At 39.7% G+C, this 18,155-nt stretch overlaps 1 pseudogene; it reads left to right on the top strand.

The window, feature by feature from the left end:
- The first annotated feature begins 720 nt into the window (after positions 1–720).
- Positions 721–18,155, top strand: part of LOC110341178 — a 39,565-nt pseudogene continuing 22,130 nt past the window's right edge.

Here is an 18,155-nt window from a genome sequence, read left to right on the forward strand (position 1 = left end):
TTGCAATAGAAGTGAATGTGGAAGGGTTTATTTGGCTTATGGTTCCAGCTGGAGAGTCTGTAATGGTGGGAGAGGCCAGCTGGGTACCTACTGGTGAAGCCAGCAGGGTTTAACAGATAGTTTCAAACTCATAGTCAAACAGATGGTTTGAGTTAAATTCAGTGGACAGAAAACAAGACAAAAAAAAAAAAAGATGACTATAGGTAAAGATTGGTAGGGAAGAAGGTAAGGGTGGAGGATACAAATTGTGTGAATGAGAGTAATCAGAGTGGTGTGTGTGTGTGTATGAAATTGTCAAAGATGGATAGATTAAATAGATTGATAGATGATATATAAATATAGATGATAGATGACATAGATGGTTGATAGATGAGTGATGATAAATGATGGCGATAGATAGATAGACAGATAGATAGACAGACAGACATATAGACAGAAGTTATAATTACGAAATAGAGTAAAAGGTGTCTAGTCACTCTCTTGTGACAAAGAATATACAGATTCTTACCTGCTTCCCTGCATTTCCTCCATTGCAAGTTAGCAACTCTTTTCCAGGTGAGAACAATCGTTCTCAGGACTATATTTCCATATGTTACCATGACAAAACACAAAGTAAAAAGGCACAAGGGGTGGGAGCAGACTTCAGACTCAGCTACACATGGTGCTTGGAGTATCGCTGCTGTGACTTAGTCATCCATACACGGAGCTCTCCAGGAGCCCATGGCTGACTGGCTTCGCCTGTGTGAAGAGGAAAACAATGGCATAGCATTCTCCTGCCTTCTCCCACAACTACCTATCCTGGCACCTACTATGAGTGGAAAAAGGACAAATGAACGGTCCAACACAGTTTCATTTGGACCAAGTTATTTCAGCATCTGTAAAGTAAGAATTCATCTATCACAAATAAAGTCATTATCGAAGCAGCTGTTACCCAGACATGACTCCCAGCTGGGGAGGCAGGAGAGCAATTTATCTCTTAGCAGCAGCTTGGCAACATCTAACCTGCCACTTTCGAGGAGAAATCTTTAGAATGTAAGATCCAAGAAGATATAGAAGAGATGGCTCTTTAATTCTTTTCAAAATAATCCCCATTGCATCTTAATATACATAAACGTCAAAAGCTTGGAGAAACTAAAAACACGTACCTAGAAAAGAATTACTTGTAATCAAGATGATAACTATCACTGATATTTTAACATATTCCCATCCTGACTTCTAAGGTTGAGAATATAATCTATATTTATACATATCTGTACCATCAACTTAAATGCATCCTCTGAGGAGAGTCACACAACTGCCCTGTTTAACCAAGTGCCCTGGGGTCACAGTGATGACCCCAGTGATCTCCCCCCAGATCTCTATTCACAAGACCAAGCACCAGGATCTTCTGAAAACCCCCTGACAGGTCACACCTTCACATGTGTAACGTCTCAGGTTTCAATGCTGAATATTAACACATGAAAAAAATAGCAAAATCAGTAAAGCCTGTGTATTAATTACATAGGGGAAAGCTGAATGAAATGCTTGGAGTCAAAAGAAACTGAGATGCTGCAGGGCAAATCTTGGTTTGAGGTAGAAAAGGATGAAAGAGTAGATTTAGAACCTGAGTTGAGACTGAATTTGCATCTGTATCCTTTGTTTCCTTATCTTGATGCTTCACCCTGCTTGTCTACTTGACACATGTGACAGGCCTGGGAAGGGAGTGTTCATTGAGACTGAGGTTAGGCTGGCCTGTGGATCTACCTGTGAGGGATTGTCTTGATTGGGTTAATTAGGTGGGAAGACTCACCTGGAATGTGGGCCATACCATTCCATTGGCTGGACTCTGGGATGAGTGAAAAGGAAAGAAGAATTGAGCACTAACATGCATGCCTTAGTCCATTCCTCTCTATCATTGACCATGGATACAATGTGACCAGCTCTTTCAAGTCTCTGTTACCATGGCTTCCCTATCATGATGGACTGCAATCTGAAACTGTGAGCCAAATAAACCTTCTTTTCCTTAAGATGCTTTGGTCAGAGTGTTGGATGTATCACAGCAACAGGAAAGAAAATAAGACACTTGACAATGTAGACAGTGTGTGCTCACTGCAAACTCATGTAAGTATTTCTCCACAATCTTCTTTTTAAAAAGAGAAAAGAAAAGAAAGGAAAACTCTCTATGGAATGGAAGATAAATTGGACATGCCTGCGATCCCATCAATTGAGGAAACGGAGGGAATAAAATGGTGATGTCGAACCTATCCTGTGCTGTCTCAAAAGTAATTAAAAACAAATAGAAAAACAAAACAAGAAAGGGAAATATAGAAAGCATATGCTTTAATTCAGGGAGCATGGGATTACAGTATTCATCCTGTCCAGGGCAAGTTTCTCAGCTTCAGCACTTTTGATAGCTATGACTGGTACTTCGAGGGTGTTTGGCAGCTCCAGGCCCTCTACCCACCATGCCAATAGTATTGGACCCCTTCCCCTGGCTGTGATAATTGAAATGATTCCCCACATTGCCACTTGTCCCTGCGGAGGCATAAATCACCCAAGTTGATAACCACTAAACTAGACAGGCAAGCCATGAAGTCGTAGGTATTTCCGCAGCATCTTTGAGAATGTTAGAGCTCAGAGGCCCAGCTGTCTCTGGGTCTGGGAAGACAGGAAATACAGATGGGGCATAACTTATAACTTAGTCCTCTTGACAACCTCTGAAGGTCAGCCTTACTCCCTTTCATTAAAAGGGGGAAAATGGATGCTCAGAGAAGGTGAGTCCTTGCCCAGACCCATCACACAGTAAGTAAACCAGTGTCTTCCTCTACAATGGTGTGTCCATTCAGAAAGATACCACCAGGAACTACAAGTAGCTCATAAATTCTAGACATACAACCCATAAAGCAGAAAACCTAGATCAGAAGGAGATGGAGGCAGACATGTGTGACATCAAAAACTTAATGTTTCCACAGACAAGATTTTACCCACGTGTTGAAATCCTCCAGTTTGTTTAGAATTACACTGTCAGCAAAATTGTCATTGGAGTAGTTTATGTACTGATTGGGCTCTGCAATTAAGTCTTTCCTGATGAAGGCACATTAGGGCTAATTTTAAATCTGATTACTGTCAGCAAGGCATCCACTTGAAGTGGCTTTCATACAAGCACCAGCGATTTTCCCAGGAATGTCAGCATCAGAGCTTGCTGCCCGAAGTCTCTGCAGACACATCTCCTTTCCCCCCTTGGTAAACCCCTCCCGAACTGTCAGTTCAGTGTGCTAAGCTCAAAGTGCCTCAATGCAAGGAAAGTCCCAGTGTGTCTCCCAAAACCTAGAAATGCTGGCCTGAATCACGATGGCAACAGAAGATTGAGCATCTAATCAGATTAGTGGAAGAAAAGGTTCCCAGGCCATGGCCTGAGGTCCCTTGACTGGAATTCTCCTATATTAATAAAAATAATATATGGCTTGCTCTGCTCCATTGCGGAGGTATAAAGGCAGGGAGGGATTGACATGGATTATTAAATAGCCTCTTGGCCTAAAGCCTTTCATACTGTCTAGGATCTTCCATTCTTTCTTTGAATAAAACATGTGCTAACCAAGTCAGAAAATGTCAAGTCTGGTCTCTGCAGACCCATGTCAACTGGTGGAGGGGTTGTATAAAGTGAGGTTGTAGTCCATAACTGTGCCGAGTCACGTCAAGTGGGAAAGTACAGGGTAGGCCCAGGGTCACAGGTCCCGCCTCTTAAAGGTTTTATCCTCTTAGCACCATCACAGAGAATAAGTTCTCAGTCTAGGGACCTTTGGAGATAAACTAAATCCAAACCATAGAAAGGCCTAAGGGGAAATAGCCAGCCAGTCATACGAAAGCATGTTTGGCAGTTAGGAAGTAGAAAGCATGGGAGGGAGCTATAGGTTTAGGCTCTATTTTTGCAGACCCACCTTTGAGTTCTGGTAAAGCGGCTGAGTTGTAGCCCTGACCTCAGTGCTCAGGGTGAAGGACCTCAGTCCCAGTCCTCTAAAAACCATTCAGGCTTAGAAGCGTTCATGGCATCTGCAAAGAGCAGCTTGTTTTCTTGTGACTCTCATCATCAAAATGATTGTTTATATTATTTCAAGTTTAAAATGCTTGCTATGTGTCATTTAAATGAAATTTAAGTTTTTTTATTTAATTTATCCATTAATTGGCTTTTGCCAAATTTTCCTACTCTAAGGTGGCTTCTCACTGAATTATGTTTCCATTCACTCTTTAACCTTCTGTGTTTTCAGTTTTAGTTATTCTTTGAGAATTCCATACATTTTTGCTATATTATCTCCTGTTTCCCAACTCTTTCCAGATTTCTCCTTCACCCAAATCCATGCTCTTTGTATCTTAATAAAAGTCATTAAAAATATGGAGTCCCATTCCTTGGTTACTGTTTTTTCACTCTTATATTGCAAGACAAACTATAACAAACTAGATTTTTACATAAAAGCTCTGAGTATAATTTACCCAGTTTCTGTATGAGAACAGACAAATGTCTTTCACCTTTTAACTGGTCACTCAATTTCTTTATGACATCACATCGCAAATAGATTTTTCCACACAGGATTTTAGAAATTATGTCCAATAGTACTCATACTTCTTACCCCATGAGACAAAACCCCATTTACTTCAGAGTTAAGGACAAATCCAAGTATGGAAACAGCTGGAGGGGAGTGGTCAGTCAGACTTTGTTGTCAAAACAAGTTAAATAGTTACGGTGATCTTAACTCCCCAGCCTCATGATCTGAGAAGCTATTTTACTCTATGGGGGGAAGCACTGAACTCCATCTCTCATGTAGGTATGGGTTCAACTTACTTTTATTAGCCATTTCTTCCTGAACCTTGGAGTCTCCCAGAAATGGAAATAGTTGGGCTAGGTATGTTCCAAGTACCATTATTCCATTAAAAACTCCTTTTGAATTCACTATTTGCAAGTAGCAGGCATAGTCTATAATAGGGATTCTTTGCTCCTATGATTTTCATAAAGAAAGAAAAGGAGGTCACCCAGCCTCCAGTTCATGTGCTTTGCTGAAGCACAGTCCATGTTCACTGCTACACCAGAAATTTCCCAGAGCTCATCTCTGTGCCTGGCACTCAGCAAGTATTTGAAAATACTTGTGGTTGCTGTATGCATAGAGAGTATTCCAGTGGAGATGACCTATGCCAACTCCCACTGAGGTATGTGACCAAAGTAATAAATCAAAGCCAGTAACACAGTTGTGTCTAAAAAAGTACAGGGTTTAATCCCCCTCTTTGAATCACAGTCCTCTCATATGTAAGACAGAGATCAGGTTGGAGATACAGTGTGTAGCGAATTATTTATGTAAATACATTTACCCTGTTGCTGACATAAAAACAAACTTGTACAAGGGGTATAGCTCAGTGGTACATAACTTGCTGAGCATGTAGGAGGCCCAGGGGTGCATCCCAAGAATCACAAACAATATTTTTTGTAACAAGTTTTAAGAAAACCATTAAAGATTATGAAGAGACTTGTCTAACTATAGCATGGATAGTAGAAGCAAGACACCATCTCCCTATAGTGATAATGTTCAGTACTCTTAACATTTGCAAGTGAAGCTTCAGCCTTTTATAGTATTGGATGCTTCCACATACCATCTGCAGTGTCAATCTGTATTCCAATGTGAGGCATTGACAGTTTTGAAAGAGCAGCCTGTGGGACCACTAGTATATTTCAGATAGTGTTTTCATGGGTGATCTATTACCCTCTTACAAATGACCATGTTTGCTATTTCACATTTTCTGTGGGTCATCAGTGTAGGAGAAGCTGAACACCACTCATAAGATAGTCATACCTGTATTCAGTGAGTACCTGTCCCCATACTTCCTCTCCTATCCTTTGTATATCTTTGTTTCACTGGCTTTATAGTCAACCATGGATTGACTGGGGCCCGGGAACAGCCTACCATGTGTATCATTCATAAAACTGTCAACCTCTGCTTACTGTTGGTGGGAAACCTCAGCTTCTTTCAGTAGGGCACCACAGTTGCCTTTGTCAGAGAGAGAGAGGTCCAAGAGCACACAACATTGAAGATTCAATATTTTTATGATCTAACTGTGGAAGTGACATTTTACTGCATCTTTCATATTCTGCTGGTTATGAAAACCAACCCTCTCTGTTTACTATGGGAAGGGAAGCACAAGACATGTATCCCAGGAAATAAGAAATATGGACAGCTACTTCAGCAGCTAGAAGACTGGTCTGCAAAACATATCATTATGTCTGTCAAACATGAAAACCAGTGCTCCACTTACACTTTAGACACATGTCTTAGGACTGGATGATGCAAAGCTTCAGAACAATTGCTCCATTGTACTTAGCATGTCTACCTATTCTTCTATACAAGGGTAAAATTATTGAAGTCATCATGAATGATTGCTCTGAGGAACAAGTTTTAGGGTTAGTAGTGACAAGCCTCTGCTCCATCTTCTAATAGGAAATCATTTTTAAGTGCTATTACACAATTTCCATAGATGTTTCCTATAATATCAGAATCTCTTTGGACTTTAAAACAGAAAGAACAGGTTATAAGAACGCAGACTCTAAACACGGAAGCCGTCTCCTGCTGCATTAAGACAAAGCTAATTCTGTGGAGTGCCACTAAAGGAAAACCACCTGTTCTGGCTTGCCATGTTCCTCTCCAAGGAATTGGAAGCTAATCAAGGAGAGGCAAGGTGGCCCAGTTTCTCTGCCTCGCCCCTCCTGTCGCTGTGCTTGCATACCTACAGGATAGAGCAGAACTTGGTGGTGCAAGTGAGTGAGAATGGCCTCGTTTTAACAACCCAACTGTTTTCATTGTCCTACTTTCAACATCTATTTATACAGTCTCTTACCACTTAGGGAGAGGTTTCCCGATCAAAACTCCCCAGATGACTTCAATTGGTCAAGGCCATACGCTGATCAATCTTCTTTCTAAGGATGTAATCAGAGTCAGACTCTGACAACAAGGATACGTATAGAAAGATGAGGAGAGGTGAGAGAAGAAAAGGAATGAGAAACAAGAAAGTATTTTAATATGAGAAACAGACCACCACAGTAGTTCTTTGTTTGATTGGCTGAGTTTTATTCATTATCAGTACTTTTCTGTTCTCCGGGAAAGTTTGAGAGAGAAGCTGACACCCCCAGATTCTGTACCTATGGTCATGTCTGTGTTCAGTGAGTCACCTGTCTCCACACTTCTTCTCTTGTCCTTTTCACACATTTGTTTCACTGGGATAAAGCACCTACTTTTAATTTCTCTGGCTAAACAACAAAAATTAATTAGTAGGTCCACGAGCATGAACAACCTTGAGATCCTTGATTGATGTCTGTTAATAAGGCAAGTATCAGCTTTTTCCTGATAAATGGCCTACTATAGACAAATGTTCTGAAATAGATAAACATTTATGGACACTATTAAAAACATCAGAGCTTTAATATTTTGTAATGTGCATAAAATATATTTACCCCAAACACACTGGCTTGGTATGTTTAAAAGTGTTTTCTCACTGCTGGTTGACAAAGCCCTTCTCTGTGGAAAGGTGATGACTGTTGACACAGGATACCGAATCCAATCTGTACTATCTAGTTCATATGATCTAGGAAGACTATGTCAACCAATAAAGAATCCGTGTCTTGGTGTCTGTGGAAAGGAAAGCCCTTGAATGTGAATATTCCAGCACCAGGAAAGACCAGATTTTGGCGAATATGTTAAGTATTGTAATATTTTCTTGATTAACTGGTACTTTGGTTAGTATAAAGTGTCTTTCTTTGTTTCTTATCTATTTTGTCAGATATTAGGATGACAATACCTGCTTGCTTCCTGATACTATTTTCTTAGAATATTTTTCCCATCCTTTGCCGCATCAGCTGCACAGCCTGTGTCCGAGAAAGTGCGGAGGGTGTCAGGGATTGACAACACAGAGAATCATTCAACGGTGTAAAGAAAACTTTAAGCAGGCCCCAAAAAGGCTCAAGAAAACTTCCCAAGAAAGGCTCCCTCCAGAGAAGCTTCTGCTCTCTCCTCTCCCCTGGATGGTTCTGCTCTGACACCAAAAACTGATCTGGGTGTGTCAGAAGAGGCGGTTAGTCTTTAGACAAGGACGAGGTCAGGGCGGTTCCCATGGGCCAGCCCTTTTCAGGAACTTATTGCCCCGGGCATTGTATTGTTTTTAGTAAACATGTTTTTAGTAAACATTGTCTTACAGCTGCCTACTCCCTGGCTGATGGGGAAGTGGGTCTCTGAACAAGGTCTGGTGTTCCCACAATCCTTTCCTTGTAAGATGGTGTCTGACATTAAAAGTAAAATGGAGTTTTTGAAAAGACAGAGTTGGATTTTGTTTTTTAATCCATTTAGGTAGCTTTGTCTTTTGATTGGAATGTTGACTATTGTAGAATATTAGTTAAAGATATGTTACCTTTGTTTATTCTGTGGAACATTTGTTTAATGATGCAAAGATGTGTTGAATTCTTTTATGCTGCATTTCTTGAACTCTGTGAAGCTGTTCTTTTGCTTGTCTAAAATACCTAATTGGTCTAATAAAGAGATGATCAGCCAGTAGCTAGGCAGGAGAAGGAGAGACATCACCAGGGACCAGTCACCCAACTACACAGCAAGCCACACAGTAAGAAGTAAAGAAAGGTATATATAATAGAGAAAGACAAAGGCCCAGAAATAAAAGGCAGATTGGATGATTTAAGTAAAGAAAAGCTGGCTAAAAGCAAGCCAAGCTAAAAGTAGGCTTTCATAGGAAAGAAGTCTCTATGTGATTATTTGGGTGCTGGGTGGTGGGCCCCCAAAGAGCTAAGTGTGAAGAGTAACAAAAATAACCAACAACATTTTATAAATTAAGTTACAATTTAGATATGAGTCATCTCTTTTATAAGTACAATTCAATGGTCTTTAGGATATCACACCATCACCATTATCTAATTCCACAGTTTTCATCATTCCAAAAGAAACCTTATTGCCATTACTATCACTCTCATTTTTCTACCCTCCCATTTGTGGCAGCCACTAATCTGTTTTCTGTCTGGATCTTCCCATTCTGGACACTTCATTGAAAATGAGTCACATGATCTGATAGCTTAATGTAATAGTATTATATTACACAGATATGTAATATTTTGTTCATCCTTTCTTTGTACAGAGGTGTTTTATTTTTGTTTATTTTGTTGTTGCTGTTTTGGGACAGGGCGTCATGGATCCCAGGCTGGCTTCAAATTTACTAAGTAACTAAAGATGATCTTGACATTTTTATCCTCCTGCTCTACTTTAAGGGTTCTGGGACTACAGGCAATGCTACTGTGTCCAGTTCATGTTGCTCTGGGGAGCAGTCCCAGGACTGCATGCATGCTGGGCAAGCTTTCCACCAATGGAGCTATGTTCCTAGCCTGAGACATTCAAAAAATTATTTGCTTTTCATGTGTGTGTGTGTGTGTGTGTGTGTGTGTGTGTGTGTGTGTGTGTTTGCCTATGAGTATGTAGGTTTATCACATGCAGAGGCCAGAGAAGAGCATCAGAATCAGACTCCCTAGAATTGAATTATGAATAGCTGCCATATGGGTGTTGGGAACAGGACCCAGGTCCCCTTCAAGAGCAGCAAGGGCTCTTAAACACTGAGTCATCTCTCCAGCAATGAGTATTTTAAGTGTAAGTTTCAAAAAATAGAATTCATGCAGAAAAGAATGTCAATCATAAATTCATCTCTTGGAGAATCCTTGCCAAGAGAGTCACCAGCACCCAAATCAAGCAACAGGATGTTACCAGAATACTCACAGTCTGGAAAATCCTCCTTTAGTCTTTAGTCTTTCTTCAACTACAACCTCCTCTAATGCTATCAGTCAATCTTGCCCTTTTCAAAATCTTTTATAAATGGAGCCATATGATTTGTTGTCTTTTGTACTCAGTTACTCTACTATGCATCTGAGGGATTATTATTGGTTTGTACAGTTATGGTTGATTCTGTTTTAGTGCTCCCTGGTTTTCCATTGTGAACACCAGAGTTTTATCAACAGCTGTATATTTGGATTTTAATTTTTTAGCTATTGTTAATGATGTTGCTCTGACTTCTTCTATAGGTTTCTCAGTGACTATATGCACATTCTTTGTGTTTGTCTGGGAGTAAAATTACTGGCCCTTATGTATTCCTATGATCAGTTGAATAGCTACTAAGAGATAGCTTTCTAAAGAAGTATGACTTTCTTCCCAGCAGTGCATATGTGTTACAGTTTCTTCCATCAGCAACAACACAACTGTATGGCTATTTCATGTTAGCCATTCTAGGGTAAGTCTATAAGTACCACATTATATTTGAGAGAATTTACCTAGTGACTACTTATGTTCAGGACATTTTCACATAACTGTTGGCCATTTGGAAGCCCATCTGGGGTGTCCATTCAATGCTTTTCTTCACATTCTACAAGTCTATTCTAATTAATTTGTAGAATTTATGTCCTAGATCTGATTCTTTTGAGGGGGTATATATCTTTTGAAATGATCCTCAATTAGAATGTAATCCAGTTTAGCATTTTTCCTATTATGATTAATGGTTAAAAAAAAACATTGCACTTTAGAAACCTTTTCCTCCTCAGATCACAAGATTGCTGTTTTGATATTGAAATGCTTATTTTTAGTCATTCTATAAGTGAATGTGGCTCTGTTGTGGCCTGATCAAGAGGGGCACAGCAAGCTAAAGATAACCTGTGAGAAAATGAGAGAAATTTTATACAGTGTATCAGCACCTGCTCAGATCTCTGCAGAATCTTCTCTGCTAGTCGTTATGTTTAAGGCACTATGATTTAGAGTCATCTCAACCAGCATCCTTGTTATGGCTTGACTTCCTTTCCAGCTGGAAAGCATCCTCTTTGTGGCAACAATTAGTTTTGACTCATTAATCTCTGTCTTTTCATAGAAGGAGAAATCACACTTCATGACTCAGTTTGTAACTGGGCCAGACAGGAGCAAGGAGCTTTCTGGGAAGGGCAGTTCGGCAGTATTCAGTTAGATTTATCTCCCCATCTGAGGATGCCAAGTGTTTTTTTCAATTACCAATCTGGTGACACATACAGCATCATAATTTATGTTGTAGAGAATCCAGGGGACAGGAAATAGAAAGTAACCAGCTCTTCAATGGCTTTATACTGTCATATGAAACAGAAGAACTTGCACACATGACATCGCCTATTCAAGGGTCACAATGCCTTCATAACTCACCCCAGTACACACAGTACTGACATCAAATTGACAGTGGTGACTGACTCTGCTATTGTGTCATCTAAATTAATTGCTACGAAACATAAGCTAAGCAGTACAAAGGTATAGCTTTCTTACAATTTGAGCGAAACTGGTAGATAAGCAGCAGAGATGATAAGAAATGCTTATTAAAAACTGTCACTTATGAAGAATTAAGGATTTCTCAAACACTACCCATTTCATCTTTCCTAGACCATGTAACATTTCAACAAATTTATTTGCAAGAGTATTTTCTATTTCTTTTCAAAAGGGGTGAGAGATGTTGAAGGCAGCAGGAGGGGAGCAAGGCTCCAATACTGGGATGAGTGCCATGTTAAGGGACAGCTGCTCACCTGACCACCAGTATCCTGAGAGTGCAGGAAGGAGTCATAGAGCTGACACAGCAGCTACTTAGAAGAGCCCCTTTTCTAGTCTGCTTTGCCAACTTAGGGCTTTGTCCCAATGTTTTCTGTATAGACTTCTCATCACAAACTCTTCCCCTTCAGATTGTAAATCCAATGCCATTCCTCTCAGAGGCCTTCTTGGCTCATGCAGAAGAGATGCTAGCTTGTCTTAGTCTCACAACTAGTTACCTCATACAGGGCAGTCATTTGTTTATTTATTTTATGGAATTTATCAACAAATACAAGTCATCTCTGCACATGTAGCCTGTCTGAATGCTGAGTAAAGTGTGGACTTTTTTCCTTGGTTACTGATCCATTCTTGAAGTCTGAAATAGGAGCAGATAAGATACTATTGGTGATAAGATATTTTTGGAAATAATGAGAGACACTGACAATAAGTTTGGCTGAAAATTAATCACCAATAGTTTAGAATATAATATACTTTGAATTTATGAAAACATTGCTTTATTATAAGTTGTGAAGACAGACATAACTATAGTGAAGGTGGAATGCCTTACTAGTTGTCCAATAGCATATAATAAATAACTCTAAACCTTAGAAGGTGAAGATAATTTCTTCTCTCAGGTTTTGAGGGTTTGGTATTCAGCGGTGTCTAGCTGCCTGCTCCTCTGAGTCTCACATGAGATTCTGGTCAGAAGGGACTGCCAGCTCTAAAGAATTGATGGTGACTTCAGGACTCAGTTGAGGGCTCATTGTGCTGCTGTTGGCAGAAAATGTCATTTTTCTCAGTGTCGGCCTCTCTAAGGCACTGCTGTGAACACAGCTTCCTCTGGAGCAAGTGACCAAAGAACTTCACTGAGCAATAGGAACTCGCAGAGCCTCTGAAACCTACTCTTAACAAATATCATATTATGTATGTAGTTTTCTGTGAGATTGTGTCTCCTAGGAATGTCAAAAGCTATTAAAGTCTCACCCCTGTGACTGCCTAAACATGACCTGAAAAAGAATGACACTAACAGACATGCTAATATGGACAGAGGAACACTCATGAGGCCTCAACTCTAGACAAAGAACTAAGGACAACTCAGGAATGTTCAGAGTGGGAGAAATAGTTTTTCCCAGGGAAGTGCCCACAAATTGGTTATTCGATATCAATCGGTGAGCTCTGAAAACAAACACACAAGAAACATTCTAACTTGCACTAATGACTTACATCCTCATTTATATAAAATATCCTCATACAGATGAAAATGGAAAAACTATCAATACCTAATTTCTGTCCCGTTTTTCCACTTACAATCATATACCTAGGTACTGTTTTACATTGTGATGTTGAAATTAATGTGTGATCTTAGGGATGAACAAAAAAGGAAGGTGGCTTAGCACCTGTGTCAAGTTAACAAAAGGTCAATTGTGTTGGTTTGCTTTATGTCAAGTCCTTACAAACTAGAGTCATCTGAGAGGAGGCAACCTCAGAAATTTCCTCCAAAGTATCGGACTATAGGCAAGCCTTTAGGGCATTAGTGAACCATGTGAAAGGCACGACACATTGTGGGTGATATCACCAATGGGTGGTGGTACGGGGTTCTCTATAATTAAGCAGAATGAACAAACCATGAAGAAGTAGCCAGCGAGCACCGATCCTCCATGGCGTCTGCATCCAGGTGTGTACCCTTGGCTTCCTTCAGCAATGAACAATGATGTGGAAGCATAAACCAGATAAAAACCCTTTTTGTCCCAAGTTGCTGTTATTCATGGTGTTTTATCACAGCAAAAATCGAACATTCAGAACTACTGATAACAGGAAGAATAGGAGAAAAATAATGTTACTTTAAGAGTGAAATGCTTCCCTTGCAGTGGATTCTTAATCATGTTCTCCACATACCAGGCCTGCTAGCTGCTTATCTTTTGGCATAATTGTTGCAGGGTTTAGCACACAGATTGGTATGGTCAAGCAGGTCAACCAGATAAGCCTCACTTGCTTCTTGCAACGCACCAGTAACTTCAGATCTGTTCTGAAGTCCAGAGCAGCTTCTCACACCAGATGCTGGAAGGAGCTTGCGAATAAGTTCCTCGTACCTGTGATAGTGTGCTGTACCAGCCTATAAGGATGACATTTCTTCGTCCCTCCAGTAGAGGGCATGCACTTGAGAACAGCTTTTGTAGCCAACTGTTTTCCTGGCCACTATACTCCCTGTGGATTTGTTGTTAGTAAGCTTTGTACCAGGCAAGGTATTGGCACCTCCTTACTTACTTGCTTCTCCTTGGGCAAGACCTCAACGAGTGAAAGGGGCACTGGCATTAGAAAGCAACAGCCCCTTTTTGGTTTGTAAGTTACCCCATCCATCATTCAATTGTGTGTTGTTTAATGTACACAAAAATATACTCTGTGTGTGTGTGTGTGTGTGTGTGTGTGTGTTTCTAGATTTATTCAATTGTGGTCAGGATATTAAGAAGTAATTTCAATTTCCTTTTGTTTGTTGAGACTTGCCTTCTGTCCTAGTACATGTATTATATAATCTCTTTTAGAGAAAGTACTAAGGCTTCTCAAGAATGTATATTCTACAGTGTGTGGTTGGAATGTTGTGTAGTTGTAAGGGTCAGTTGATATATATATATATATATATATGTATATATATATATATATATATATATATATATATATGGTGCCATGGTGCCGTTTAACCCCAATGTTTTGCTAAATTTTTTTGTCATGATGATCTGTCTATTGGTGAGATTCATACATTAAAGTTACTACTGTGTTAGATCAATCTGACTTTATATTTAGAAGTATTTGCTTTATCAAATTCTGATGGATGGTTATTGGTGGTTGTTCCTTAGTCAATACGAAGAGAGTGTCTTTATTTCTTCTAAATAACTTTTGTTTAAAATGTATTTTGTCAGATATTATAGTGATGTCCACTTTTCTTTCTAATCCCATCTGCTTGAAGTACATTTTCCCTTCTTTCATCATAAAGTATTCTCTTTAATGGTGACATGTGTTTCTCAAAGGTAGAAAATGGATGGTTCCAGTTTTTTGATCCAGTCGGCTGATCTGTTTCATTATATTGGAAGAATTAAGAGCAGTAATATTGAGAGTTATTATTGAAAAGTATGTCATTTTGCTTATTTTGTAGTCTCTGGTGTTTTTCTAATCCTTGTTCGTTTAACTTCCAGTCTAGCATCTCTTTTCTTTTTTCTCTGTAGTCTTCTGGATGTGTTTATTATTAATTTTTAACCAGAAAAATTCATTCCAGCACTCACTGTAGAGCAGGCTTTGTGGTCATAAATTACTTAAGTCTGCTTGTATTGGACAAAGTTTTTCTTTTTCCTTCAATCATGGTGGGCAGACAGTTGTACAAAATAGCCTGGGTTTGTAGTTGGAGTCTTTTAAAACTTAAAATACATCATTTCAAGCTCTTCTGGCTTTTAAAGTTTCTGCTGTGAAGTCATTGTTATTTGATGGATCTGCCTTGATATATGGCTCTATGTAACCCTCAATATACTGTCTTCGGTTGCTTCTTTTTTAATATTTAGTGTTTTAATTATGAAGTGGTTTGGGAATTTATTTTCTGGTTCTGTCTATTTGATGTTCTAGTTTATGTTCATAATTCTTAGATTGTGTCTTTTCAAGATATCTCACATGTTCCATCCATACACTTTACTGATTTATTTTGTCTTGGAATGAATGCTTCAGTCTTCTGTCTTGTCTTTAAATCCTGATATTCTGCCTTTTCCAGAATCTATCCTATTGCTGAGTTTTCACTGAGGTTTGTGCTTAACTCTGTTTACAGATTTCTGTTTGGCTTTTCTTCACTATCTGTCTCTTAATTAAGCCCCATTTTCATATCATTTATTTCATTAAGCTATTTGACTTTATATCTAGGGTTTTTCCCCTGTATTAGTGATTCTTTGGAACTTTTGTCTGAAATTTCATCTAAGACACTAAGATTGGTCATTCTAGGATGGTATGTGTTATCTTGGCTTCTCATGGTATTTGGGCTTTTGCATTGACATGTACATATATGGCATTAGATCATTGGTTGACTTTCTTTTCATTTGACAAATTTTCCAGATATTTCAAACTCATTATCAGGGAGGGGCAATTAAGGTAGTCTCTCCACTATTGCTTAGCTTTCCAGTGGATGTCATCCTTGTAGATCTCTGGAAATCTGACTAGTGTTAGATCTCTCCTCAAAACTATAGTGACTATCTCTATTATGGTATATCTCATCCTGCTCTACTCTATTCTTTCCGGGACTCAACCTTTCTGCTCCCCCATGTTGCACTCTCCCCACCTCTTCTCCCCTCTCTTTTTCCTGGCTCCCTCTCACCTCCCCCTCAAGTTCCCAATCTGCTCAGGAGATCTTGCCTCATTCCCCTTCTCTGGGGTACCATGCATATCATATCTTAAGATCCTTCCTGTTTCCCAGACTCTCTGGAAGTGGGATTGTAGGATGGCAGTCCCCTGATCCATGTCTTGTGGTAGACTGACTCCCATTCTCCGGAGGGATCTCCATACTGATTTCCATAGTGGCTGTACGAGTTGGCACTCCTACTAGCAGTGGAGGAGTGTTTCCCTTTCTCCACAGCCTCTACAGCATAAACTGTCATTGGTGTTTTTGATTTTAGCCATTCTGATAGGAGTAAGATGGTATCTCAGAGTTGTTTTGATTTGCATTTCTCTGATGGCTAAGGATGTTGAGCACTTTCTTAAGCGTCAATCAGCCATTTTAGACTCCTCTATTGAGAAGTCTCTGTTTAGTTCTGTACCCCACTTTTTAATTTGATCTTTTGGTGTTTTAGAGACTTGCTTCTTGAGTTCTTTGTAAATTTTGGAGACCAGCCCTCTGTCAGATGTGGGGTTGGTGAATATCTTTTCCCATTCTGTGGCCTGCCTTTTTGTCCTGTTGACTGTGTCGTTTGCCTTGCAAAAGCTTCTAAATTTCAGGAGGTCCCATTTATTAATTGTAGATCTCAGTGTCTGTGCTACTGGTGTTATGTTCAGGAAGTGGTCTCCTGTACCAATTCACTCAAGGGTAACCCCACTTTCTCTTCTTACAGGTTCAGTGTGGCTGGATTTATGTTGAGGTCTTTGATTGATTTGGACTTAAGTTTTGTTCTTGGCAATAAAAATGGATCTATCTGCAGGATTTTACATGCCATCATGTGGGGACACCAGACCTTGTTCAGAGACCCACTTCCCATCAGCCTGGGAGTAGGCAGCTGTAAGACAATGTTTACTAAAAGTATGTTTACTAAAAACAATACAATGCCCGGGGCAATAAGTTCCTGAAAAGGGCTGGCTCACGGAAACCACCCTGACCTCGACCTTGTCCAAAGACTAACTGCCTCTTCTGACACACCCAGATCAGTTTTTGGTGTCAGAGCAGATCCAGCCAGGGGAGAGGAGAGAGCAGAAGCTTTTCTCGAGGGAGGCCTTTCTTGGGAAGTTTTCTTGAGCTTTTTGGGGCCTGCTTTAAGTTTTCTTTACATCGTTGAACAAGTCTCTGTGTTGTCAATCCCCGACAACCTCTGCACGTTCTCGGACACAGGCTGCGCAGCGGACGCAGCACCAGCATCCAGTTATGCCAACACCATTTGTTGAAGATGCTTTCTTTTTTCCATTGTAGAGATTTAGGGTCTTTGTCAAAATTCAGGTGTTCGTAGCTGTGTGGGTTAATATCAGGGTTTTCAATTCAATTCCATTGGTCTACCTGTCTATTTGTGCCAATGCCAAGCTGTTTTCAGGACTATATCTCTATAATAGAGCTTGAAGTCAGGAATGGTGATGCCTCCAGACATTGCTTTGTTGAATAGGGTTGTTTTGTCTATCCTGGGTCTTTTGCTTTTCCATATAAAGTTGAGAATTGTTCTTTCAAGGCCAGTGAAAAAATGTGCTGGTATTTTGATAGGGATTGCATTGAGTCTGTAGATTGATTTTGGTAAGATTGCCATTTTTACTACGCTGAACCTACCTATCCAAGAGCATGGGAGATCTTTCCATTTTCTGGTATTTTCTTTAATTTCTTTCTTTAAAGACTCAAAGTCTTGTGATACAAGTCTTTCACTTGCTTGGTTAGCATAACCCCAAGGTATTTTGTGCTGTTTGTAAGGGGTGATGTTTCTCTGATTTCCTTCTTAGGCATTTTATCATCTGTATATAGTAGGGCTACTGATTTTCTTGTGTTGATCTTGTATCCTGCCACTTTGCTGAAGGTATTTATCAGCTGTAGGAGTTTCCTGGTAGAGTTTTTCGGGTCACTTATTTAAACTATCATATCATCTGCAAATAGTGAAGGTTTGACCTCTTCTTTTCCAATTTGTATCCCCTTGATCTCCTTTTGTTGTCCTATTGCTCTGGCTAGAACTTCAAGTACAATAATACTGAAGAGGTATGGAGAGAGTGGACGGGCTTGTCTTGTTCCAGATTTTAGAGGAATCTAGTTGAGTTACTCTCCATTTAGTCTGATGTTGGTTGTTGTTTTGCTGTATATAGCTTTTATTATGTTCAGGTATGTTCCTGTTCTCCCGCATCTCTCCAAGACCTTTATCA

Source organism: Mesocricetus auratus, unplaced genomic scaffold (genome assembly GCF_017639785.1).
Source record: "Mesocricetus auratus isolate SY011 unplaced genomic scaffold, BCM_Maur_2.0 Super-Scaffold_100013, whole genome shotgun sequence".
Taxonomy (NCBI): Eukaryota; Metazoa; Chordata; class Mammalia; order Rodentia; family Cricetidae; genus Mesocricetus; species Mesocricetus auratus.